The sequence below is a fragment of the Lutra lutra genome, chromosome 13 (assembly GCF_902655055.1).
Source record: "Lutra lutra chromosome 13, mLutLut1.2, whole genome shotgun sequence".
Taxonomy (NCBI): domain Eukaryota; kingdom Metazoa; phylum Chordata; class Mammalia; order Carnivora; family Mustelidae; genus Lutra; species Lutra lutra.
In genome coordinates this window covers 85,404,271-85,431,019 of record NC_062290.1, presented here as the reverse complement: position 1 = coordinate 85,431,019, position 26,749 = coordinate 85,404,271, and the positions used below count along the sequence as shown (strand labels likewise).

The window sequence follows — 26,749 nt, the reverse complement described above, 5'->3', positions numbered from 1 at the left end:
TTATATCTTTGCTCCTAAAATTTGAAAATAATTTCAGTGTGATGATAATGGTTTTGTGCATCTTAATTTATCAGCACATTTGTCCATTTCATTTTTATCCCAAAGGTGGAACTGATTCTTGATTCATGATATTGTTTTCAAGTAATGAAACATATCCATGAGATTATTTTTGTTTTATTTTGAATAGATTGTTTTTGTTTCTGGGACTTTTGGAACTGATGTTAAACTTCCCTGTGTCCTGTTGGAAGGTTTTCAGGATTTCTGTCAACTGCTCAGCATGTTTAGGGATGTCTGTTTTATTTTACTATGGAGAGCCTTCTACTTTCTTCCGCTATTTGAATTTTCCTTTAAAACTCTCTTCTCCTGGGGCATGTGGGTAGTTCAGTCTGTTAAGTGTCTAACTTTAGCTCGGACCATGATCTCGGGATCTTGAGATCAAGCCCTGTGTTGGGCTCCGCGGAGATTCTCTCTTCTCCAGTTTCTCTCCCTGTGCCCCCCGCACTTCTGCATACGTGCTCTCACCCTCAAAATAAATAACCAACAAAATAAATCTTAAAACCCAAAATCTTTTCTCATTATTGAACAAACAAAAACTTCATTTTATTTGGGTGGCAGCTAATTACAGCACATTTTCAGTGTTTGTAAGCTTAGGGTGAGACAAGTGCTATCAGTCCCTGTTGGTAGTACAGATTGGTCAGACCAATTTAAAAAAAAAAAAAAAAGGTCAGGAATGCAGATAGTGATTTTTGTATAAATATGTTTGCTATAGTATTATTTATAGTAGAGAATACCAGGGTCCTGGGATTGAGCCCCGCATCCAGCTCCCTGCTCAGTGGGGAGCCTACTTCTCCCTCTCCCCTGCCCTGGTTATGCTTTCTCTTGTTCTCTCTCTCTCTCAAATAAATAAATAAACTCTTAAAAAAAATAAAGTAAAATAAAGTTTATTGGATGCTTATGTTTCTTCATTTTTTTTTTTTTTAAGATTTTATCTGAGAGAAAGAATGAGTGAGAGAAAGAGCACGAGCACATGAGCAGGGGCAGAGGAAGAGGGAGAAGCAGACTTCCCTACTGAGCAGGGAGCCTGATGTGGGGCTTGATTCCAGGACCCTGGTTATTTGACCTGAGCTGAAGGCAGACACTTAACCGACTGAGCCACCCAGGTCCCCCATTTTAATGACTTTTTAAAAATACTTATATGTGAACAAATTAGAATATAAAACTATAGAAAATTCATTCCATTGTGTATGAACTACATCAAGATATCAGTGAAGATTTTCTCTGTCGGTGGAATTGTAGATGACAAGTTTTCTTTATCTTTTTCTTTATTATGTAGATTTTCTATATAGGTCATGTATTACATGTATAATGACAGAAAAACTACCAGTATTTTTTAAAAAATCGCTAATATATTAACTACAAAATAAGACTAGAGGGAATTTACTAAATGTTGACAATGGTTTTCTTTAGATAGATTGTGAATAACTGTTTTTGGATTGTGAATAACTTTTTTTGTGTTCCTAGTTTTTGTGTTTCCCAGTCTATCTGCAGTAAGATAAGATAAAAAATAAGTTATTTTATAAGATATAACTGCAGTCAGCTAGGAATTTGCCTGAAGAGAATTTTCTTTATGAGACCTTTTGTAAAAATTTTTAAAGGAAAGATATGCTTTCTTTGCATTTTTTGATAGCTATGGTAGATTTGATATTCTGAATCTTTTAAATATGTTTCTTCTGTACAATTTCTGATTGAATTGGGTGAAGTAGTTATTACTGCTAGTGATAAAGTGTCGTACCCTTTGAAATTGGTGTGAGGGTGACCCTCCATTTTACTACTGATATGCCAGCTTCAAAGTATTTTTCTTTTATGTTCTTGCTATGTTGTATTTACTGTATGGAGCTAGGAGCTCTTTAATAAGCAGAAGTAGCATTTCATCTATAAATGGCTTATTTTGCCCAGCTGTTAACACCTGAAACAAATATTTTAGATATGTTTAAGCCTTTGAAACCTGTTATTTTAAAAAACTAGAGTTATTCTCATAGATGAATATGAAAGCAGGATGGATAATAGTAATAGATATTTATAAACTATAGCTACTACTTGTCAAGCATCTGTGGTGTTCTGGGCACTGTATCAGACACTGACAAACATATAATTTTCACAACAGCTGTGTGAAGTTGTGCATTTGTTTACCTTTTTTCCCTGTAGAGGAGGCACCTGTGGTTCAGAGAGACAAATTTGTCTAGTGCCACACAGTCAGGCAGTGCTCAAGCTGAGACTAGATTCAAGTCTTTGTGACTGCAGTGCCCAAATGTGGGACCTTTGTCTTGTTTCCTGTTGTATATCTAGTTCCTAGAACAGGAGCTGTATATGCTAAGCACTCAACATATACCCTTCGAAAGAATGAGCTGTATGCCTAGAAGCTTCTAAGTGGCCAAGCAAAATAAATTGTTCTGTTCCAGTAACAGAATTATATAGAGAAGTGAGGCTGACACAATATAATGCTATTAGCCAAATTGAGGTACTTAACACCAAAATCTAGGTCATAATAAATGATCAGATTGGGATCTTCTTTTTTGATGTAATTGTCTAATTTCTTCTGAGTACATATGCTAGATCTCTTTTCCACTTAACTTTGATATCCAGTGAACAAAGAAAAAGCAAAAGATAAATGATATTGAATCTTTACCAGTGAAAAAAATCTAGGTGGAAACTCAGGTTCTGTAAATGTCAAGAAACTACAATGGGAATTTCTTGATTGGGACATTAGGAACCTTGGGTTTTGTGGAAATAACAATGTGCCATTGTGGTACATGGATATACTTTATTTCACTGGTAACAGCAATTTCTTTTTATAATTCTATGACAGCAAAGACTAAGTTGCAATTGGAAGAAAGTTTAATATTTAGACATCTTATAAACATAAGTGGTTCTAGTTTTTAAGATGAATCGTTACAGAAGCCTTGTTGTGACTCTAGCCTTTCCTTCTCTTTGCATTTATTGTGTCTCAAATATTCTTGGTTGCTAAGAATTAGCTGACTCATGGGTTGAGTACTCTGAGTACACTAAGCTGTGTAATCATGATGGTCATAGCATGTGCCATTAAAGGAATGCTGAGTGCTATATACATAATATTAGGAAAGGAGGTGAAGACAGTATGTATCACATTTAATGTTCCAGTGTATCATGATTCCTGGAATGTCATTCCATGCCTAGACCGCTTTACGGTCTCCCCTGCGAAATTATCTTGTTCTTAATCATTCATCAAAAGGAGACTGAGTTTTTGCATGAGATAGTGGTTTACCACAGATCTGAGTATTGGTCATTTGAGACCAATCTATATGTTTGAAGGTATTTCATTTCCTTAGTGGTTTAAAAACCATTAAGATCTTGTAGTTTAGGGGCACCTGGGTGGCTCAGTGGGTTAAGCCGCTGCCTTCGCCTCGGGTCATGATCTCAGAGTTCTGGGATCGAGCCCCGCATCGGGCTCTCTGCTCAGCGGGGAGCCTGCTTCCTCCTCTCTCTCTGCCTGCCTCTCTGCCTGCTTGTGATCTCTCTGTCAAGTAAATAAATAAAATCTTTAAAAAAAAAAAAAAGATCTTGTAGTTTAGTGTATCTCTTTGCTTGAATCAAACACAGCTGAGAGTACGTTCTTCCGTATTCTTATGGACTGTGTTCAGCTTCAGCAGATGGCCAGGCACTTCCCCAAATCACTGGGTTCATTCTGAGTTTCTCAGATCTCTACCATTTTTTTAAATGATAGAGCTCTGGCCATGAGCTTTGTCAGCCTCATGAGGGCAGCTGATATATCTATTTTGTTCATCATTCAACCTAGGTCTATGTATTATACATATTGGGAACTTCATATTTATTGGATGAATGACAAAAAAAGAAGGCTCTACTTGATCAGCATTTAGTAAGAACTCAGAAACACCTGCCTGCTGAGGAGCCTTTCCTTTGGTTATCTTTTGTGATTTCTTTATGTATGCTAATGGCATCTGTGAAAATCCTTGCAGTCTATTTTATCTTTCTTTATTTAACTGTCTTTCTTGTCTGTCTGTCTAATCTATCTGATTAAGCAGTCCTGTCAAACCTTTGATGGTAACTAGGCTTTGTAGAGACTGAATTTGAATACACTCGGCCAGTCCAAATTTCTCACCTCTAAGTGCAGTCTACCCTTTAGCCTCTAGTATGAATGGGTTTTTTTGGACCACTATTGGTAACAAGGACTCAGAAATGACTTGTTATTGCTAGATAGCAGCCAAGCTGAAACTTGATGTCCTCTAATCCAGCCCGTTTCTTGGAGACAAATCTACCTTTTCAATGTCTGACTACATCACACTATCTCCCTTATAGTTCTTTTTCATCTTCTTCTTCTTCTTCTTTTTTTTAATCTACTACTTTCTGTACTCTGAAAGGTTATGTGGCATGTCCAACATTTTTCAGTTATCTGGCATTAAGAAACCCCTACTATTTCTAGTTCTACTGGATTATTTTCAACTTCAAAATAAGTCTGTAGATGTAATAGGAAAACATTTTACCCAGGAATTCCTTCTATGGCTTTGTTTTTAAAAGTAATGAATTTTGGGGGCACCTGGGTGGCTCAGTCGTTAAGTGTCTGCCTTCAGCTCAGGTCATGGTTCCAGCTGCCTGCTCAGTGGGAAGAAGCCTGCTCCTCCCTCTCCCACTACCCCTGCTTGTGTTCCCTCTCTTGCTGTCTCTCTCCCTCTCTCTCTCTGTCAAATAAATAAAACAAAAAATAAATAAAAGTAATAAATTTTCTTTCCCTTACCTGCAGGAGGCTGTTTTCTTGACTGGGGACATATTTTATTAAAGATTATTTATTTATTTATTTGACAGAGAGAGAGAGAGAGAGAGAGACAGCGAGGGAGGAAACACAAGCAGGGGGAGTGGGAGAGGGAGAAGCAGGCTCCCCACCAAGCAGGGAGCCCGACATGGGGCTCAATCCCAGGACCTAAGCCAAAGGAAAACACTTAACTACTGAGTCACCCAGGAGCCTGTGGGGGCAGTACTTTAGAACTTTAATATTTTTGTTTTAAGGGCACCTGGGTGGCTCAGTGGATTAAAGCCTCTGCCTTCAGCTCAGGTCATGATCCCAGGGTCCTGGGATCGAGTCCCGCATCGGGCTCTCTGCTCAGCGGGGAGCCTGCTTCCTCCTCTCTCCTCTCTCTCTGCCTGCCTCTCTGCCTACTTGTGATCTCTGTCTGTCAAATAAATAAATAAAATCTTTAAAAAAAAAAAAAATATTTTTGTTTTAATCACCAAGAAGAATCAGTGGAAATCTTTTTCCAAAAAGAAATATTATTTCTTAATTTAAGGAAATTATTCTTATATATGTAATAACATTAAATTAGTGTAAGTATTAAATTACATTTTATAATAAAATCTGAGGTTCTACCTCACTTTTCAGGTAATTATCCTCTATTCAGTCCAGTTATTTAATATTTATGTTTCTATTTTAAAAGATTTATTTATTTATTTATTTATTTATTTTTAAAGATTTTTATTTATTTGACACACAGAGAGAAATCACAAGTAGGCAGAGAGGCAGGCAGAGAGAGAGGAGGAAGCAGGCTCCCCGCTGAGCAAAGAGCCCGATACGGGACTCAATCCCAGGACCCTGAGATCATGACCTGAGCCAAAGGCAGAGAGGTCTAACCCACAGAGCCACACAGGTGCCCCAGATTTATTTATTTTTAAAGGTTTTATTTATTTATTTATTTATTTATTTATTTATTTATTTATTTATTTGTCAGAGAGAGAGAGAGAGAGAGAGCGCGCGTGCGCACAAGCAGGGGGAGTGGCAGGCAAAGGGAGAAGAGGGAAAAGCAGACTCCCTGCTGAGCAAGGAGCCAGTGCAGACTTGATCCCAGGACTCTGGGATCATGATCTGAGCCCAAGGCAGATTCTTAACCGACTGAGTCACCCAGGTGTCCCGATTTATTTATTTATTTATTTATTTTAGAGAATAGAGAAGAGTTCGGGGTCAGGGAGTGACGGAGATAGAGGGAGGGAGAGTCTTAAGCAGACTCTGGACTGAGCTCAGGGCCAATGCAGGGCTCAATCTCACGACCCTGAGATCAGGAACTGAGCCGAAACCAAGGGTTGGACACTTAACCGAGTGCACACACAGGTGCCCCTAATATTTATGTTTCTAAGACTTAAAACTCTTTGTGCAGTGTTGACAGCTTTCATCTTCAAGCTTGTTTTAATTAAAATCTAAACAGAGAATGGCCTGTGCTGTAAATCAGCCTTATATAGTAAATAATTAGCAGAACCAGGATTCCAGCCCATGTTCACTTGACATTAAGACCCATTGTTCTTACACCTAGCAGACATAGGATGGGTTGAGAATGATATCAAAATTTAAGAACTTTGGGTGCCTGGGTGGCTCAGTCATTAAGTGACTGCCTTCGGCTCAGGTCATGATTCTGGGATCCTGGGATTGAGCCCTGCATTGGGCACCCTGCTCCGTGTGAAGCCTGCTTCCTCTTCTCCCACTCCCCCTGCTTGTATTCCCTCTCTCTCGCTATCTCTCTCTGTCAGATCAATAAATAAAAATCTTAAAAAAAATTAAGAACCTCATATCCATGTTTATTATGTCCAGTTTATTTAATGGTAGATTTGGAAGTTAAGTCGTGGTCATGAAGAAATCACTTGGAAGTTTTTGTTGTTGTTGTTGTTGTTGTTGTTGTTGTTGTTTTTAACCACTAAAGCCTTGGGGAGGTACCACTCATTGCATCTAGTCTTGACCAAGACCAAGTTCACAATAATTAAAGGCAATAAAGCATTGGATGTTTTACCAGTTCATTATTACTATTATTATAATCTGAGTTACTTAAATTTTCCTTGAAAAAAGCCTCAGTCCAATACTTGAATGAGAGATTTTTATCTACAGTTTTTCTCTGTAGTTCAGTCATCTCAGCAAGGGAGAATTGCATTTCTAAAATAACCTTTTCTGGGGCACCTGGGTGGCCTGGTCAGTTAAACATCTGCCTTTGGCTCAGGTCATGATCCCAGGGTCATGGGATTGAGTCCCACATCAGGCTCTTTATTTGGCAGAGAGCCTACTTCTCCCTCTTCCTTTGCCTGCTTCTCCCTCTGTTTGCCACTCCCAGTGCTTGTGGTCTTTCTCTCTCTGACAAATAAAATCTTAAAAAAAAAAAAAAAAAAAACCTTTTCCATTTTCTTGAACAGGCATCAGGTTCCCCATTCGGAAGCCATTTTTTTTTTTTTTTAAAGATTTTATTTATTTATTTGACAGACAGAGATCACAAGTAGGCAGAGAGACAAGCAGAGAGAGAGGGAGGAAGCAGGCTCCCCGCCGAGCAGAGAGCCCGATGCGGGGCTCGATCCCAGGACCCTGGGATCATGACCTGAGCCGAAGGCAGAGGCTTAACCCACTGAGCCACCCAGGTGCCCCTCGGAAGCCATTTTTAAAAAAATATTCACCTAACACTGTATGCCTCCCTTGGTAGAGTTTACTTTTTAGCTATAGAACACTGTCCTTCTATATAAAACCTAAGCCCAGATCCATAAATACTAAGAGTCTAACACACAGGGACCTTGCAGGTTGTTTGTGCTAAGTATGACTTAAGATTGTTCTGGTAAAAAAGCCAGGCCTCATAGAGCAGCGTGGTCACATATTGGCTGGGGAAAGCTGTCTAGCATACAAATTTTATTCCATTTTATTCCAGTTCATTTACTGAATGGCCATGTTAGTATTTTAGGATACCTGTTTATGACAGCTTGCTTTGTGTGTCAAATAATGTTTGTCTGTCTACAAGGAGTCACATTATAAAGATATAGGGGGGAAATATATTAATAAATAATAGCTACCCTTTTAAAAATTCCCACTACATGCCTGGCACCTTACTCTGGATGCTTTAATAAATACTTTATTGTGAGTCCTTCCATTCCTTGTGCAGGTTGGCTCTTTCTTCATTTTGTAAATAAGGATACTAAATCTCAGGGAGGTAGATCAATTTGCCTGATACTGACTAGATGGTAGGGTGGGTACTAGTAATCAAACCCAGGTCTGACTGATTTCTAGCCCCTTGTTCTTTGCTGTTCTGTATTATCCATGACAGTTACGTGAAGGAGACCATAGAATTATTTGTTTCATATGTTTAGGAGGAACATTCTTTTCTTAATTTTATTTTTTATTTTTAAATAGGTTCCATGATGTCCAATGAGGGCCTTGAACTCACTAACCTGAGATCAAGACCTGAGTTGATACATAAAGTGTTGGATCCTTAACTGACTGAGCCACTCAGGTGCCCCTGGGAAGAACTTTTTGATACTAAGTACCATTCTGGAACATTTTACTTACTCTGGCCACTCTTACCTGTCTGCCACTACTGCCTTAATATTCTTCATAACCTTTTTATTATGGACCAAGGAAAAAAGAAACCTTTAGTATCAAAATGCTTTTTGACGTGTGTCTCAAGTGTCATGGTGCTAGCTGTCTTGTCATACTTGTCATTATATTTTTTACTTATAGACTAATTTCTTTCATGTGCAGCTGGATGTGTAGTTGAAGATAGGTGTTCTGGATTAAGCATAGTCTAGATTATTACTGTCTAGTAGTACTTTTTTTTTTTTAAGATTTTATTTATTTGAGAGAGAGAGAGCATGAGTGGAGGGGAGGGGCAGAGGCAGAAGCAGACTCCCTACTAAGCAGGGAGCCTGACGTAGGACTCAATCCCAGGACCTGGGATCATGACCTGAGCCAACGCAGGTCAACTGACTGAATCACCCAGGCACCCCCTGTAGTACTTTCTGATAGAAATATCCTATTATCTATGCTGTCCAGTATGATAGCTGCTAATTACATGGGGCCATTGAATATTTTATTTAATTTTGATTAATTTAAATTCAAATAAAAATAGCCCGTATAGCTGGTGGCTACTGTATTGGACAGCAGCACAGCTTGAGGTTATAACTAATGCTTGTGTTTGGTGAGTAATGATAGAATTTGAAGAGATCCAGTAATTGGTAGTTTAAGAGTTGCTGATTTGTTTTCCAGCAGCATTAAATTTAGCAGGCTACGGGACCAGAGTAGAACAGTTCGTGTTTCCAAAGCACTTTTTGATCATTCATGATCTCATTTGATGAATATTTTAGGTATGATATCATTTAGGTTTAATGTCTGCTAATGGATCACAGAAGAAAGGCTGAAGAACAAAACCATTTATAACTTCCTTGTGTAGGGTCTCCTCCTGTTGAAATGGACACCATTCTGGCCTGTTGGTGCTCAGGTTGCAACATGAGGACCTGGACGGGAGCCTGTGCTCATTGACCGAGATTGGAGAATTACATCTCCCCTTCACCTAGAATGTCCATTAATTTTATTTTTTAGGTGTAAAGAAAGGAAGTAGAGGCAGTTTCTAAATTTAGTCATAGAACTACAATAATTTGATAACCAACAAAAGAAAATGTAGTTTTCCTTTCTAATATGCCAAAATAAATCCTTAGGGCTTTGTTTTTAGTTCTTTGTTTTGGAAAATACAACTCAACTCAGAAATGTACTATATAAGACTCGTTTTTAAATTGATACATATCATCTGAAGAAACTTTTGATTGAATTAAATAATAGATTTTATATGATATTTTGAAGAAAAATTTGTTTCCCTGTAGTCTTAGTACCTTTGATTTTTATTTTGATTGGTCTTATGAAATAATTTGTAAAAGATACTGATTTTATTATGTGTTACTTATGTTACTAAGCATATTTTTTCCTCTGGCATTTTATTTGTAAAATATTCTTTCTATCAAAGCTTACAACTAATCAACTCTGGATGCTTTTGATTTTTCTGACTGTGCCAGGGCATTGAATGAAGTTTCCTATAGTGAGAAAAGAGAGCACATGGGACTCGTGACTTTATGTACTCCAACAATAGAGCTTTTATGACATTGGAGGTGGTTTAAAAAGCTAGAAGTAGCTCTTAAACATGGCATCGCCGTGTTGCCTTTTTGTGTGTGTGTGTGTGTGTGTGTGTGTGTGTGTGTGTGTGTGTGTGTGTTCTCAGAGCTGCCAGGAGTGCATCGGGCCTGTAATTTCCTGTTCTCTGAATCCCCCATCTTTCTGCAGCTTCAAGCTTTGTGTCCCACAGCCTGTGACTCTGTGCTAACAAATCGCTATTGTCCAGTGGGGCGAATGGTGGCTGGAACTAAAGAATTGCTGTCTGGTTTCTATTCAAATCCAGGTAGTGAGATATATGAATGGACTTTTCGAATCGTCATGTGAATAATGTCTGCTCGGCATGAAGGCTCAGAGCCACACTAGGAAAGATTAACTCCTAGGCTGACCACTAACATCCTTTATGGTAGGAGGTAGAAACATTCCCAAGTATCATTCTATTCATACTTAATTTTCCATTTTATCCTCCCAAAGTAGAGTTAACCATTCAGTTATTTGGCTACTTTTCTCCTGAGTTTTAGTGTTTCTGTTGATAATATGGAAGTTTGGGAAAATGCTAAGTTGTTTTTCACCTAGAAACACTGTATTATTTTATGTCAAAAGTTTTCTACCTCGCATTGATTATGGCATAAAGTTCTCTTTATAGCATACATACAAAAATGAGAAAGAAAGAGCTGCTTTTTCCAAGAAACCAACCCTTGAAAATGCTTTTTAACCAATGAAGGGAGAGATCCTTTTTTTTTTTTTTGCATTCTACTTATTTGCATTTCCCCCCAAACTCCAAATTAATACAAAGAAAATAGGAACAACTTCAAAGGCAGTATATTAACCAAACAAACAAGCCTTATTCAAATTAAGAACCAACTTAAGCATTTGTAAGTATAGCAGAATCAGAATTTTTAAAAATCAGATTTGGAAGCCAGACCCAAGTCACAATTCTCATTTATCCTTGGGAAATTATTATTTTATCTTTGCCTTGTATACCTGAAAAAATGTCCATAGGCCAGAAGGGTCATGCTTTTTTACACTCCTTCCATATTGCAGGTACTGTGGAAAGGAGAGCCTTTTATGTTTCTTTTTGTCTTAAACTCAGACAGCTTTGTAAGCAGTAGTGTGTAGATTACAAGAGTTAGACAAAAGCAGGCGCGACTGAGAAGAGTTGCGGGGGGGAAGCTTGGGGCACTTCCTGTCACTCAACACATTCCAGATCACTAAAAAATTTCCACACCCTCTGCAATCCCTCTTGCCCACCCCAGATCCCGGTATTTTCTGATTCCATATGTTGTGGTATTTATCACACTCCTCTCTATCACTGGGCTCTGGCAAGACTGCTTAGAGGAGATGCATTCCTTTAGACTGCACAAAGCATAGCTGGGAAAATGGCTGGCAGTTTCAGAATCTAGTCACGATCGCACGCATGAGCACCTCACACATCCATGCCCCTTCCCCCCGCCCCTCCCGCCCCTGCAGCTGGCTGACCTGTCTCACCCACTGCTGGCCTATCGAACGGCCAGGACTGTCTGGTTTTGGCTCATGCCTTTGTCCATGTCTGGCTTAGTTCCTCTCTGTCTACGCTTGCCACTACCCCCACCGCCCCAGGCAGCACAAGTGTTTGGCCACACAAAACTACAGATAGAAAAGGTGGTGAGAACTTCAAACTTTTTTCTCCAACAGTTTATTCTTTTGTGAATCTCTCCCTTTTTTAACCACTCTGTTTTAAGAAAACAAATACAAAATTAATTATCTAAAGGCAAAGAATGCAAAACAACCTTTGTGTTCCTTATAATAACTGACTTCATAACTCTCTCCAGCTGCGTTATGGGGTGTGTATAAAAAGCTTCTGTTCTGAGAACAAAGGAGCACGTGCAGAAATGAGACTAAAAAAATCCACTGACAGTATTTCACTACACAAATTACTTATAAGATTTTAGTTAAGCTTCTCAACAGATTCAATGTTAAAATGGTTTTTAGTTTAAAAAAAAAAATTGAAAGTGCTTACCCAGTAAAAGAACCGAAGTAGTCCTGAACTGTTACGTAAGACTTTTTACAGTTGGATCTTTGTCAAAAGGGGGTGGGGGTGATGGGAGAAAGCAGCAACAACAATCAAAAAAGTTCGAGCTGCTGTGGCTAGAGGACAACTTCTGTGTTTCCAGATAGGATTCTTGCTGTAGAAATGGAACTTCCAGCCAGCAGAGCATCCTGTCCCGGTAGAGAAATGAGTTTGTCAGTTAAAAAGAAAATTAGATACTGGAACCCAGGCTAGACGAGGTATTGAACCGCGCCAGATTTCCTTGCAGCCCTGTCTGCTCAGCTCGCATTGAACTATATATGACCCAGATGATGGACAGAAGCACATTCAGTCATGTGCACTCTGGAAGAAAGCGGATTTGCTGGTCCCTGGCAGTGCAGGGGTTTGTCTTCTGATTGGGCTGTGCCCTGATCAGTGAAATGTGAAGCCCTCACCATTCAGAGGCCGTAATTCAGGACTGGCAGTTTGAGTGTCTGGCTGCCTCTAGTCACTGAGAGAGACTTTGAAGGTGTTGCTTTTGTTTGGTGGCATTACCCACCCAGAGGTTGCTTACACCTATGTACTAGTGTCAGGAGAAATGCTAGTCTTTCTAAAATGCAAGAAGGCAGCCGACTTTGCCCGAACCCTGTCATCTTACTGTTGATGAACTTGGCCCAAACTTAAACCAATTATTTGTAGTGAGAATTGTTGTGATCCTAACCAAGGCTTATGTCCACACCACACCCTGGCCTTTATTTTAGGGTTTGGTAAGGTAAAAATAAAGGTGCATTTGACTTAGTAGATGATATAAATTGCTCTTCATGAAGATTAGATGGATAGATAGCAGAGAAGTTAAGTTTTGGCTTCTGCAGTCTTTTAACATACTACGAAAAAGCTTTATCTCTTATTATCCCCTTTGTGAAGCTGTCACTCTTATTCCAGTCCTTAGTCATATAGGGGACTGTTGGGGGAAGCTTCCCAAGTGTAGACCCCAGTAAGCTATGACATAGCCTTTAATCATGCCAGACAACCAGAGTCTACCCTCTCCAGTCTGTCTGAACTAGGGTCCTTGGGATTTATTTCCCATCTTTCTGGACCACTAGAAAACCAGTTCATCGTATAGTACTGTCAATTGTCACATTTTTATTTAGTATATAAAAATTGCTTTGTTTAATGCAAATTAGCATGATTTTTTTTTTTTTTAATTTCAGGTTATAAAGGTGTGTTATGAGACCTTGACACTGATATGTGAAATCCACTCCACGTGGGCCACTCATTTTTTTTTTTCTGGGGACTTATCTCTTTAGGGATTAATTTATATAATCCTTAACTGGCTTTTTGACATATAATACTTTGATTTATTTTTCATTTCTTAAGATTTTTTTTTTTAATGTTGGTTTATTTGACAGAGAGAGAGAGAGCACACACGCACAGGCAGGCAGAGTGGCAGGCAGAGGCAGAGGAAGCAGCAGGCTTCCTGAGGAGCAAGGAGCCCGATGTGGGACTCAATCCCAGGACACTGGGATCATGACCCGAGCCAAAGGCAGCCGCTTAACCGACTGAGTCACCCAGGTGTCCCTATTTTTCATTTCTTACACTTGTATAAATAAACCTGTAGTCACTGTATAGCAACTGTCTATTTTGCTATAAATTCTGGGTTTGGATGTTTGTGCGCTTGTGGTTTCTTAGGTGTTGACTACATTTACAGGGTCCTATGTTTGAGGACTACCCTGAAATTCTTCTCATGTCTTAATCTGGGAAAAGCTGGCTTGATAGGCTACCAGATGTAAGAATCACCAAAGTCAGAGAACAAGGGATGCATGTTCTTAGTCTTTCTATAAGTCATAGGAAAATTATTCTTTTTAAAATTGTGGTAAAATATACATAACACTTACCATTTTAACCATTTTTAACTTTACAGTTCTATAGCTGTAGAGTTCTTATAACTGTACAGTTCTTTAACTTTATAGTTAAGTACATTCACATTGTTATGCAATCATCACCACCATCCGTCACCAGAACTTTCTCATCTTTTTCCCCAATTGAAGCTCTGTATATAACAGTAACCTCCTATTCTTCCATCCCCCTAGCTCCTGGCAACCACATTTCTACTTTCTATCTCTATGAATTTGACTACTCAAAATATCTCATATAAACAGAATCATACAGTGCTTGTCTTTTTATGACTGCCTTACTTCACTTTGCATAATGTCCACCGTGCACATCCATGTTGTAGCATGCGTCAGAATTTCCTTCCTTTTAAGGGCTGAATAATATTCCATTTTATATATACCACATTTTATTTATCCTTTCATCTGTCAGTGAACACTGGTTGCTTCTTCTTTCTGGCTGTTAAGGCAGTTATTCTTGAGCATTCCTCTTACAGTGTTACGAGGGCTTCTTTTCAGAGTTGCTCTGACCCATCTTAGAAGCTATTCTCTTTTATAAATTGGAAGGGTTTTGATATACTTATCAATTCTAGAGACCAATCAGGCCCTAAGAAATCAAGTTTGCTAGAGAAGGGCAGATTTGTTTCAGCCTGCCTGGATGAGATAATACAGACTACACTCCTAGTAATTCTTTTATACTTTTTGTTTATGGGTTTATCTTTCCCATTACACTTTCAGCTCTTCATGGGCAGGGACTGTAGCCGCTTCCTCTTGAATTGTGTCTGTGCCCCTGTGTAGACTCAGGACCTATTAACAAAGTAGACATTAATATTAGTTGGGGGGAGAAAAAGGAATGAAGAATAATAATAATTTTTACTGGGTTTTATTATGTACCAGACACTGTGACAGATATTTTATATACATAAGCTTATCCGATTTTCAAAATAACCCTACAGTATAAGTACCATTACCTTCATTTAACAGATAAGGGAAATTGCTTAAGACCTCACAGCATGTCGAAGATGAAATGGGGATTTGAACCCTTGTCTCTTTCAGCTCTAGATCCATTATGCTAGAGGCAAATTTAATAGTCTTCATAGGTGATGGTCAGTGGGTTTTAGCCTAAGCATTGATTCCAAGTCAAATATTCTTTCACTGGACACCAGGAGCTATAGCCCTGTGACAGATAGGGCTCAGAGGAAAGCTTGGCATGTTAGTAACTTGGACCTTTTGTAGATTTTTAGCTGAACAACTGCTTGTTGAACTTGGTTCACAGATATTCCTGGTATGAAAATTCTTTCTTATATTATTTTGAAAGTGAAGTTAAATGAAATATACTGGAATGAATGCATCAGTGTTCTTTATTTTTCATTTGGCAGATACACATCCATAAACATGTGTATAGGTAAACCATATGTTTATGGTGCATATATATGTATATGTATATAAGTGAGTGAGTGAAATCTAGGTTAAGAAGAGATCAAGGACAAAAAGAGGGACGCCTGGATGGCTCAGTCGTCAGGCCTCTGCCTTTGGCTCAGGTCATGATCTCACGGTCGTGGGATTGAGCCCCGCATCAGGATCCCTGCTCCTCCTACTTGTGTTCCCTTTCTCGCTTGTCTCTATTAAATAAATAAATAAAATCTTTTAAAAAAAAATGGTGAATTTCCCTTGTAGGAACCATCTGATGTTCAAAAAAAGGGAAAGAAACAAAAGATTCTTCTTTTTTTTTTTTTTAAACGATTTTATTTATTTATTTATTTATTTATTTATTTATTTATTTATTTATTAGGAGGGAGAGAAAGCCAGAGATAGGGCACAAGCAGAAGGAGTTCAGCAGAGGGAGAAGCAGACTCCCCACTGAGCAGGAGCCCTGAAGCGGTTGGCTCTATCCCAGGACCCTGGGATCATGGCCTGACTGAAGGCAGACACTTAGCCAACTGAGTCACCCAGGCACCCCCAGAAAAGATTCTTATGGAATTTATATTCTAGTGAGAAAACAGAAAATTAGTTAGCAAAATAAAAGGAAGTAAAACAGCAAAGCATGCTATGTAGAAAATAATCTGAAATTGACCAGTAAAAAGGAACTTTCTTAGTATTTTTAAATAAGGTTGTATTCAGATATTCTTATTCTAATAAGGTTAATTGCTACTATTTGGCCCACATTATTTTTTCAAATTCTCAAATACTCTGAAAAATACAGAAGATAACATTATCCTCTTCCATTTTGTCTTCCCACGGAGCACATGAAGGGTAAAGATGGCAATGTAGATTAAACAAAAAGAGACAGGAACCGCCATGGGCTAGACCCTATGGTAGGTGCTTTGCAAAACTGTTACATTGAATTCTTACAATATTCTTATTAAAAATATTCTTACAATATTCTTATCTTTTTTTTTTTTTTAAGATTTTATTTGTTTATTTATTTGAGAGAGGGAGAGCGAGTGCACACAAGCCAGGGGGAGGGGCAGAGAGATAAGAGGACTCCTGCTTAGCAAGGAACCTGATTCGGAGCTTGATCCCAGGACCAAGGATCGTGACCTGAGCTGAAGGCATATGCTTAACCCACTGAGCCGCCCAGACACCCCCCCATTTTCTCTTTTATATAAATGAGGAGACTGAAGTGTAGAGAAGTTAAGTAAGTTTTTCAGGATTCAAAGGACAGAACCAGTAGCTCAGATTTTTTATGGGTTGTTTTGTTTGTGTGGCTCCAAAGCGTGCACTCTCTCTCTCTCTCTTTTTTTTTTAAGATTATTTTTATTTATTTGACAGAGAGAGCACAAGCAGGGGGAGCAGCAGGCAGAGGAGGAAAGAGAAGCAGACCCTCCACTGAGCAGGGAGCCTGATGCGGGACTCAATCCCAGGGTCCTGGGATCATGACCTCTGCTGAAGGCAGACACTTAACTGACTGAGCCACCCAAGCGTCCAAAGGCCTCTCTTTTTATTACCTGTTTACTGTCTTCGCTGAAGCACTTCCATTTACTCTCAAGGGCATTATGCGGCTCAGAGAGTGTTGGTAGTGATTATATCCCTTAGGACAGACTTTTTCAGAGTTGGGTTATGGTGACTTTATCATTTAAAATTCAGGCCAAGGGGCATCTTTGAGTGGCTCAGTCAGTTAAATGCCCAACTTTTCATTTCAGCTTAGGTCATGATCTCAGGGTCATGATCTCATGGGCATGAGATCTAGATTGAGATCAAGCCCGGCCTTGGGCTCCCTGCTGGGTGTGGAGCCTGCTTAAGATTCCCTCTCTCACTCTCCCTTAGCTGCTCCCCCCTCTAAAAAATTTCAGGCCATCAGAATCTTCTGATGGTACTGATTGTAATAACATGGATGGACACAGGCCCATTGAGACCACTTTGGTCCGATTTCCTATTTGTAGTAGCTTCTACCAGGCCTCTCTAAGCAGCTCTGTTAAATTTTTATATAAAGATCTTGTCCAGGATATATGTGACACCAAAATTAACACACTTTCTAAAAGTTTACATGTTCATCATTCCCATTAAAATCACAAGTGCCCATTGAGTAAGATGGCAGAGATTAATTAAGCAGTTTGTAGGGAGCCTCTTTTATTTATTTATTTTTTAAGATTTTATTTATTTATTTGACAGAGAGAGATCACAAGTAGACAGAGAGGCAGGCAGAGAGAGAGAGAGAGAGAGAGAGAGAGAGGGAAGCAGGCTCCCTGCCGAGCAGACAGCCCGACGCGGGACTCGATTCCAGGACCCTGAGATCATGACCTGAGCCGAAGGCAGCGGCTTAACCCACTGAGCCACCCAGGCGCCCCTAGGGAGCCTCTTTTAACTTAAACATTTCTGAATATATAGTTTTTGCTTTATAAAAATTGTAACCTCTCATTTTTCTCTAGGGTTCTAAAGGCAATAACTATTAATACTTGAAAACTTAGAAAATTGGTATTTTTATTTCATACATATTTTAATTAATACATTTTATTTTTTAAAAATTTTTTTAAAGATTTTATTTATTTGACAGAGATCACAAGTAGGCAGAGAGAGAGAGAGGAGGAAGCAGGTTCCCTGCTAAGCAGAGAGGCCGATGTGGGGCTCAATCCCAGGACCCTGGGATCATGACCTGAGCCGAAGGCAGAGGCTTAAACCACTGAGCCACCCAGGCGCCCCAGAACATTTTATTTTTTTTTAAAGCAGCTTTAAAAATTAAAAAACACTCATTTCAAAATTGAGTGTAAAGTATGGAGAGTTCTCATATACCCGCTGTCCCCAACATGCATAACCTCCCCCACTGTCCATGTCAGGCACCACACTGGTGCAGTTGTTACAACTGATGAACCTATACTGACATATCATTATCACCCAAAATCCATAGTTTACTTTAGGGTTCACTCTTAGGTGTTGTGCATTGTGTGGATTGTGACAAATGTATAATGATGTGTGTTACCTTTGCAGTGTTGTGCAAAATTGTTTCACTGCCTTAAAAATGCTCTGTGTTCTGCCTGTTCATTTCCTCACTCCCTCCTAACAACTGTCAAGTACTCGTACTTTTACTGGCTCCATAGTGTTGCCTTCTCCAGCTGTCATACAGTTGAAATCATATAGTATGTATGTGACCTTTTTTGAATGGCTTCTTTAACTTACTGATAGGCATTTTAAGTTTTTTCCTTGTCTTTTTAAGACTTGATAGCTTATTTATTTTTAGCAATGAGTAATATTCCATTGTCTGTCTAGACCAGCTTATCCATTCACCTACTGAAAGACATCTTCATTGATTCCAAGTTTTGGCAATTAAGAATTAAGCTGCTGTAAACATCTATGTGCAAGTTTTTGTGTCAGTGTGAATTTTCAGTTCATTTGGGTTAGTACCAAGGAGTATAATTTCTGGATTTATGGTATAAATATGTTTAGTTTTTTTTTGAAACTGCCAAAATGTCTTCAAAAGTACCAGGGGCACCTGGGTGACTCAGTCAGTTAAGTGTCTGCCTTTGGCTCAGGTCATGATCCCAAAGTCCTGGAATCCAGCCCTGCTTATCAGGGAGTCTGCTTCTCACTCCCCTTCTACTCCCACCCCTGCCCCCACTCCCACTCTTGTTCTCTCTCTCTCTCTTTCTCTCTCTCTCAAATAGTCTTTTTTACAAAATTAACATATAATGTATTATTTGTTTTAGGGGTACAGGTCTGTGAATCATCAGTCTTATACAGTTCATAGCACATATCCTCCCCAATGTCTGTCACCCTGCCACCCTATCCTTCCCACTTCCCTCCCCTCCAGCAATGTTCAGTTTGTTTCCTGAGATTAAGAGTCTCTTATAGTTTGTCTCCCTTCCTGGTCCCATCTTGTTTCGTTTTTCACTCCGTTTCCCCCACGAACCCCCGCCCTGCCTCTCAAGTTCCTCTTATCAGGGACATCACATGATAATTGCCTTTCTCTGATTGACTTATTTCACTTATCATAATACCCCCTAGTTCCATCCACGTTCTTGCAAATGGCAAGTTTTCGGGTTTTGATGGCTGCATAGTATTCCGTGTGTGTGTGTGTGTGTGTGTGTGTGTGTGTGTGTGTGTGTGTGTTACATCTTCTTTATCCATTCTTCTGTTGATGGACATCTAGGCTCTTTGCATAGTTTAGCTTTTATGGACATTGGTGCTATAAACAAGTGACTATACCAGTTTGCATCCTGACCAATAAGGAATGGGGGAGTATATATTGCTCCATATCCTCATCAGCATTTGGTATTGCCAGTGTTTTGGATTTGGTGTTTTGGGTAAGAGGTGTATAGTGATATTTCATTGTTGTTTTAATTCCCAATTCTGTAATGACATACAGTGTTAAGCTTCTTTTCTTTTGCTTACTTGCTATTCTGTGTATCTTCTGTGGTGAGGTAGATACCTTTTTCAAGTCTTTTGCCTATTTTTTAATTAGGTTGTTCATTTTCTTATTGCTGAGTTGTTTTTTTTTTTTTTAAGATTTTATTTATTTATTTGACAGACAGAGATCACAAGCAGGCAGAGAGGCAGGCAGAGAGAGAGGGGGAAGCAGGCTCCCTGCTGAGCAGAGAGCCCGATGCGGGGCTTGAGCCCAGGACCCTGAGATCATGACCCGAGCCGAAGGCAGAGGCATTAACCCACTGAGCCACCCAGGTGCCCCTTATTGCTGAGTTTTAAGAATTTCTTTATTATCTCAGTTAACAGTCTTTCATCAGATGTGTTTAGTGCAGGTATTTTGTGCAGGTCTTCTCATTCTCTTGAAATTGTCTCTAGCAGACCAGAAGTTTTTATTTTTAATGAAGTCTAGCTTATCTGTGATTTCTTTCATGAATCATGCCTTTGGTCATTGTCATACCAAGGTCATTTAGGTTTTCTTCTGTGTTATCTTCTAGGAGTTTCATAGTTTTGTGTTTGGCATTTAGGCCTATGCTTCATTTAGGCTTAAATTTTGTGAAAGGTGTAAGGTACTTTGTGTAGATTCATTTTTTATTTTACATGTGAATATTCAGTTGTTCTGGCACCATTTGTTGAAAAGACTGTTTTGTTCCATTGTATTGCGTTTGCTCTTTTGTCATAGATCAGTTGACTGTATTTATGTTGGTCCATGTCTGGGCTGTCTCTTCTATTCCATTGATCTAATTGTTCTTTTCCTAATATCACACTGTCTTCATTACTGGATTTTTGCAGTAATTACTAAAATCAGATAGTGCTAGTCCTCTGACTTTGTTCATCTCCTTCAATATTGGTAGTATTGGCTCTCCTGGGTCTTTAGAATCAGTTCGTCAATCCCACAAAATCACTTGCTGTGTTTTTGTTTGTTCTGTTTTGTTTTTTAAGATTTTACTTATTTGACAGAGAGAGAGAGAGAGAGAGAGCAAGCATAAACAAGGAGAGCAGCAGAGTGTGAGGGAGAAGCAGGCTTTCTACTGTGCAGGGAGCCGGATGCAGGGTTCAATCCCAGAACCCCAGGGTCATGACCTGAACCAAAGGCAAATGCTTAATTGACTGAGCCACCCAGGGGTCCCTGTTGTTTTTGTTTTGTTTTGTTTTTTTAAGATTTCTTTACTTATTTTAGAGAGAGAGAGTAGAAGGAGGGGCAGAGGGAGAGAATCCCCAAGTAGACTGACTCCCTGCTAAGCAGAGTCTCATGAGATCATGATCTGAGCCAAAACCAAGAATCATACACTCAGTTGACTGAGCCACCCTGGCACCCCTTGCTGGGGTTTTGGTTGGGATTATGTTGAATCTATGAATCAAGGTGGTAAGAACTGGCATCTTTACAACATTGACTCCTCTTTATCCATGAACATTGAATATATCCCTGTTTACGTAGTACTTTTTTGATATTTTTCATTAGAATTTTATAATTTTCTTCATATAGATCTTGTACATATTCTGTTAGATCTAATACCTAAGTATTTCATTTGGGGGGCATGCTAATATAAATAGTAATATATTTTTAATTTCAAATACTACTTGTTCAGTGCTGGTATATAGAAAAGCAATTGTCTTATTTATTAACCTTGTGTCCTTTTTTTCTTAAGATTTTATTTATTTGAGAGAGAGAGGGGGAAAGTGCAAGCACAAGCAGGGGGAAGTGGTAGGCAGGGGAGAAGCAGACTTCCTGCTGGGCAAGGAGCCTGATGTGGGGCATGCTCTCAGGACCCTGGGATCATTACTTGAGCCAAAGGCAGCCGCTTAACCGACTGAGCCACCCAGGCACCCCTTAACCTTGAATCCCGAAACCTTGCTATCCCTGCTTATTAGTTCCAGGAGTTTTGGGGTTTGGTATGGATTTTTTCAGATTTTCTACATAGACTGTCATGCCTCTATGAACAAAGACTGTTTTATTTTTTCCTTTCCAATCTGTACACCTTTTATTTCCTTTTCTAGTCTTATTACATTAGCTGGGACTTCCAGTACAATGTTGAATGGTAGTGCAGGAACCTTGCATTTTTCCTGATCCTAGCAGGAAAGCTTTGATTCTCTTATCTTTAAGTATGATGTTAGTTGTAGATTTTCTTTATCAAATTAAGGAAATTCTCCACAATTCCTCATTTGTTGAGAAGCTTTAGTAGGAATGGGTGTTGGATTTTGTCTTGCTTTTTCTGCATTGATTGATATATTCAAGTGATTTTTTTTCTTTAGCCTGTTGATAGATTATGTTAATTGGTTTTTAAACGTTGAACCGGCCTTATATGCCTGGAATAAACCCCACTTGGTTGTGATGTATAATTCTTTACATTGTTGGATTCTAGTTACCAATACTTTGTTAAGGAGTTTTGCATCTGTATTAATGAGAAGTATTGGTTTGGAATTTTCTTATAAGTTCTTGGTCTGTTTTTGTTATTGGCATAATGCTGACCTCATGTAATGAGTTAAGAACTATTCCCTCTGCTTCTAAATCTTTGTATATTCTGGAAAAGATTATAGAGAATAAGTTCTTCCTTAAGTGAACCCATATGGGCTTGGTGCTTTTTTAGAGCGGGAGGTTATTAAATACTGATTCAATTTCTATAATAGATAAAGGACTATTCAGATTATCTGTTGCTTCTTTTGTTAGTTTTGGCAGATTATGTCTTCAAGGGAAGTGGTCTATTTCATCTAGGTTATCAAATTTGTGGGCATAGAATTGTGCATAGTATTTCTTTATTATCTTTCTAATGTCCATGAGATCTGTACTGGTATTTTACCTTCTTTCATTTCTGCTATTAGTAATTTGAGTCTTCTCTCTTTTTTTCTTAATTGGCCTAGATGGTGGTTTATTGATTTTATTTATCTTCCCAAAGAACTTACTTTTGGTTTTGTTTATTTTCTCTATTCATTTCTTGTTTTCTATTTCATTGATTGTTTTTCTGATATTTAGTATCTCTCTTCTGCTTGTTTTGGATTTAATTTGCTTTCCTTTTTCTAGTTTTCTAACATGGAAGCTTAGATACTTTCTATTAAATCTTTCTTTTTCTTTCTCTTCTTTTCTTTTCTTTTTTAAGATTTTATTTATTTGGCACAGAAAGAGAGCTCTGGCAGGCAAAGAGAGAAGGGGAAGCAGACTCCCTGCCGAGCTGAGAGCCCTATGTGAGACTCGATCCTAGGACCATGAGATCATGACTCGAGCTGAAGGCAGAAGCTAACCCCACTGAGCCACCCAGGCTCCCCAAATCTTTCTTTCTTTTTTTTTTCTTTTAAATATATCAATTCAGTGCTGTAAATTTCCCTATAGCATTGTTTTTAATGCAGTATACAAATCTTGATAAGTTGTAGTTTCTGAATATTTTAAAATTTTTCTTGAATTTTCTTCTTTGACCCTTGTATTATTTAGAATTGTGTTGTTTAATCTCCAAGTTTAAGGACATCTCCCAGCTAACTGATTTCTGTTTTAATTCCACTGTGATCTGAAAACAGATATTGAATGATGATTTCTGTTCTTTTAAATTTGTTGAGTTTTGTTTTGTGGCCCAGAATGTGTTCTCTCTTGGTGAATGTTCCATATAAGCTTGAGAAGAGTATAATCTGCTGTTGTTGAATGAAGTAGTCTATAGATGTCAATCATACCCAGTTGATTTATAGTGCAGTTGAAATCAACTGTCCTTACTGATTTTATGGCTTTTGGATATGTCCATTTCCTTTTTTTTTTTTTTTTTTTAAGATTTTATTTCTTTATTTGATAGAGACAGAGAGGGAGAGCATGAGCAGAGACAGGGAGAAGCAGACTCCTCACTGAGCAAGGAGCCTGATGCAGGGCTCTATCTCAGGACCCTGAGATCATGACCCAAGCCAGAGGCAGATGCTCAACCACCTGAACCACCCAGGTGCCCCTGGATATGTCCATTTCTGATAGAGATGTTAAAATCACTATAGTAGTGGATTCACCTATTTCTCACTGCAGTTTTTTCAGTTTTTGCCTTACATATTTCGACACTGTTGTTAAGTGCATATCTAATAAAGATTGTTATGTCATCTTAGAAAATTGACCCCTTTATCATTATATAATGTTTCTCTTCATCCCGGATAATGCTCTTTGCTCTGAAATCTGTTCTGTCTAAAATTAATATCGCTACTCCTGTTTTCTTCTGATTGGTGTTACTATGCTGTATCTTTGTTCATCCTTTTTCTTTTAATCTATATATGGGTTTCTTCTGGCCTACATTATTGTTGGAACTTGTTTCTGGATCCACTCTGACAATTTTTGTTTTTTAATTAGTGTCTTTTTTTGAGGGGGGGAGGAGCAGAGGGGCAGGGAAAGAGAGAATTTTAAGCAGGCTCCACGACCAGTGTGGAGCCTGATGTGTAGGGCTTGGTCTCACAACCCTGAGATCATGACCTGAGCTGAAATTAAGAGTTGGACGCTTACCTTACTTAGCCAGCAGGCACCCTATTAATTAGTATATTTAGATGTTGATGTTTAAGGTGGGAATTAAGATAGTTGGATTAATATCTACCTATTTGTTACTGTTTTCTGTCTGTTGTCCTTGCTCTTTGTTCCTGTTTTTTTCTTCCACACATTTTCTACCTTTTTAGTTTTAATTGAACATATCATTTGATTCTGTTTTCTCTCCTTTCTTAGCATAGCAATTATATATTTTTTCACTTTTCTTTTTGAGGGGGGTTGTCCTAGAGTTTGCAATATACATTTACAACTAACCCAGGTCAAATAACACTAAATCACACGGTAACATGAATCCAAGTTTCAAATAACACTATAGTGTTTCACCAGTGGTGCACATACCTTCTAACAAAATATTCCTAATTCCTCACTCCATCCCTTATATCATTGTTGTAATTCATTTTAGTTACACATAAATGTACATAATAGAATACATCATTGCTATTACTACTTTGATCAAACTGGTATCTGTTAGAACATTTAAGAATAAGAAAAATAGGGGTGCCTGGGTGGCTCAGTCAGTTAGGTATCTGAATCTTGATCTCAGCTCAGGTCTTGATTTCAGGGTTTTGAGTTCAGTATTCTTCCTTTCGTTGTATAGATCTGAGTTTCTGACCTGTATTGTTTTTATTGTCTCCGAAGAATTTCTTTTTAAAAAAAAATTTATGTATTAGAGAGAGAGAGAGAGCACAAGCAGGGGGAGCATCAGGCATAGGGAGAGGAAAAAGCAGGCTCCCCGCTGAGCAGGGAGCCTGACGCAAGGCTAGATCTCAGGACCCCGGGATCACAACCTAAGCTGAAGGCAGACACTTAAGTGACTGAGCCACCCAGGCATCCAATTTTATCTTTACCTTTAATTTTCTAAAGTTTCAATATGATATGCCTAGGTATTTTTTTGGTATTTATCCTGCTTGGTGTTCTCTGAGCTTCTTGGATCTATAGTTTGGTATCTGACATTAATTTGTGGAAATTTCTGGAAATTTATTACTGCTTTAAATATTCTGTTTCTCTCTTTTCCTTCTAGTATTTCCTATACATTTAAACCTTTTTTTGTTGTTCCACAGTTCTTGAATATTCTCTTCTTTTTGTTTGTTTGCTTCAGTCTTTCTTCTCTTTGTTTTTCAGCTTTGGAAGTTTCTACTATGTATCTTCAAACTCAGAGATCTTTCTGTAGCCATTCTCAGTCTATGAGCCCATCAAAGGCATCTTCATTTCCATTACAGTATTTTTTTTATCTCTAGCATTTAATTTTTATTCTTTAGTAGAATTTCCATCTCTCTGCTTACGTTATCCATCTGCCTTTCATGTTGTCTACATTTTCCATTAAAGTCCTTTTAGCATATTAATCATAGCTTTTTTAAAGCTCCTGGTCTGGTAATTCCAGCATTCCTGCAATATCTGATTCTGATACTCATTCTGCCCCCCCCCCCGCCCTTTTAAAAGATTTTATTTATTTATTTATTTGAGAGAGAGAGAGAGAGAGAGAGAGAGAGGAAGCAGGAGCAGGTGGAGGAACAGAGGAAAGAGGGAGAAGCAGGCTCCCTGCTGAGCAGGAATTCCCAACACAGGGCTCAATCCCAGGACCCTGGGATCCTAACCTTAGCTGAAGGCAAATGTTTAACCAACTGAACCACCCAGATGCACCCTGGTTCTGCTTTTTCAAACTGTTTTTCGCCTGTTAGTTTGCCTTGTGATTTTTTTGTTGTTGAAAATCAGATACGATGTACTGGGGAAAAGAACTATGGTAAAACTTTAATAACGTAGTGGTAAGATTTAGGAGAAGGGAAAGCATTCTGTAGTCCTTTGATTAGTTTTGAGTCTTGACGAGCTTCTTCCCATGGACTGTGGAATTTGAATACCAGTGCTTCTCACTTTTTTTTTTTTTTAAACCTCTTAGGTGAGAAAGAATTGTTGGTCTGGAGTTGTTATGTATTTCCATTTATCAGGTAGATTAGGCTCTGATGAAACTTCAGCAAGTTAGGCTCTGGTAAAATAATTTATCCTGAATGCTCTGATACATTTAAAAACGGTTCCTCTTCCCCTCCCTCTACTAGAAGCAATGGGAATTTTTCTCTGACATTTGCTGTGATGTCCTAGTAGAGCTCTTGGAGGTAAGACTCATGAAAAGTATGGGACCCTTCTGTTACTGGGCCCCCCTGGGGTTTTTAACTCCCAGAGCTGTCCATACTTCGTGTCCAGCAGACAATTCCTCAATTAGAGTTGAGGTTTTCTTACTCCGGCACTGGTTCCTTGGAGTTTTATGCTCATGAGTTTCTGCTTTGGTAAGTTGTGATTCTCTGTTATCTGTATCTGTCTCTCCAGTTTTGGGGGCAGTTGTTTGCCATGTGATCTCACTTCTCTATCAAATCTGAGAAGAGTTGTTGATTTTTCATTTTGTTCAGCTTTTTCTTGTTGTTAGGGCAGGGTGGCAACTTCTAAACTCCTTATATGGCTCTACTGGAAACTGGTTTTTAATAGAAGTTGGGATAAGGGTATCATCTCTTTTCACTTTTAACTCTACCCAAAAATTGTCAATTTAGAGAGGTTCCTGATAAGACATTGGGTTT

At 38.7% G+C, this 26,749-nt stretch overlaps 1 protein-coding gene and 1 long non-coding RNA gene across 3 annotated transcripts in view; one reads left to right on the top strand and one right to left on the bottom strand.

The window, feature by feature from the left end:
* The window catches only part of LOC125082864 (uncharacterized), a 43,494-nt gene extending 31,241 nt beyond the window's left edge, over window positions 1-12,253 (bottom strand). Inside the window, exon 1 of the long non-coding RNA XR_007122128.1 lies at window positions 11,940-12,253. This is a non-coding gene — a long non-coding RNA (uncharacterized LOC125082864). The remainder of the gene's footprint in view (window positions 1-11,939) is intronic.
* NR6A1 (nuclear receptor subfamily 6 group A member 1) overlaps window positions 1-26,749 on the top strand; it is a 231,390-nt gene that overhangs the window by 101,323 nt on the left and 103,318 nt on the right. The window lies entirely within an intron of this gene.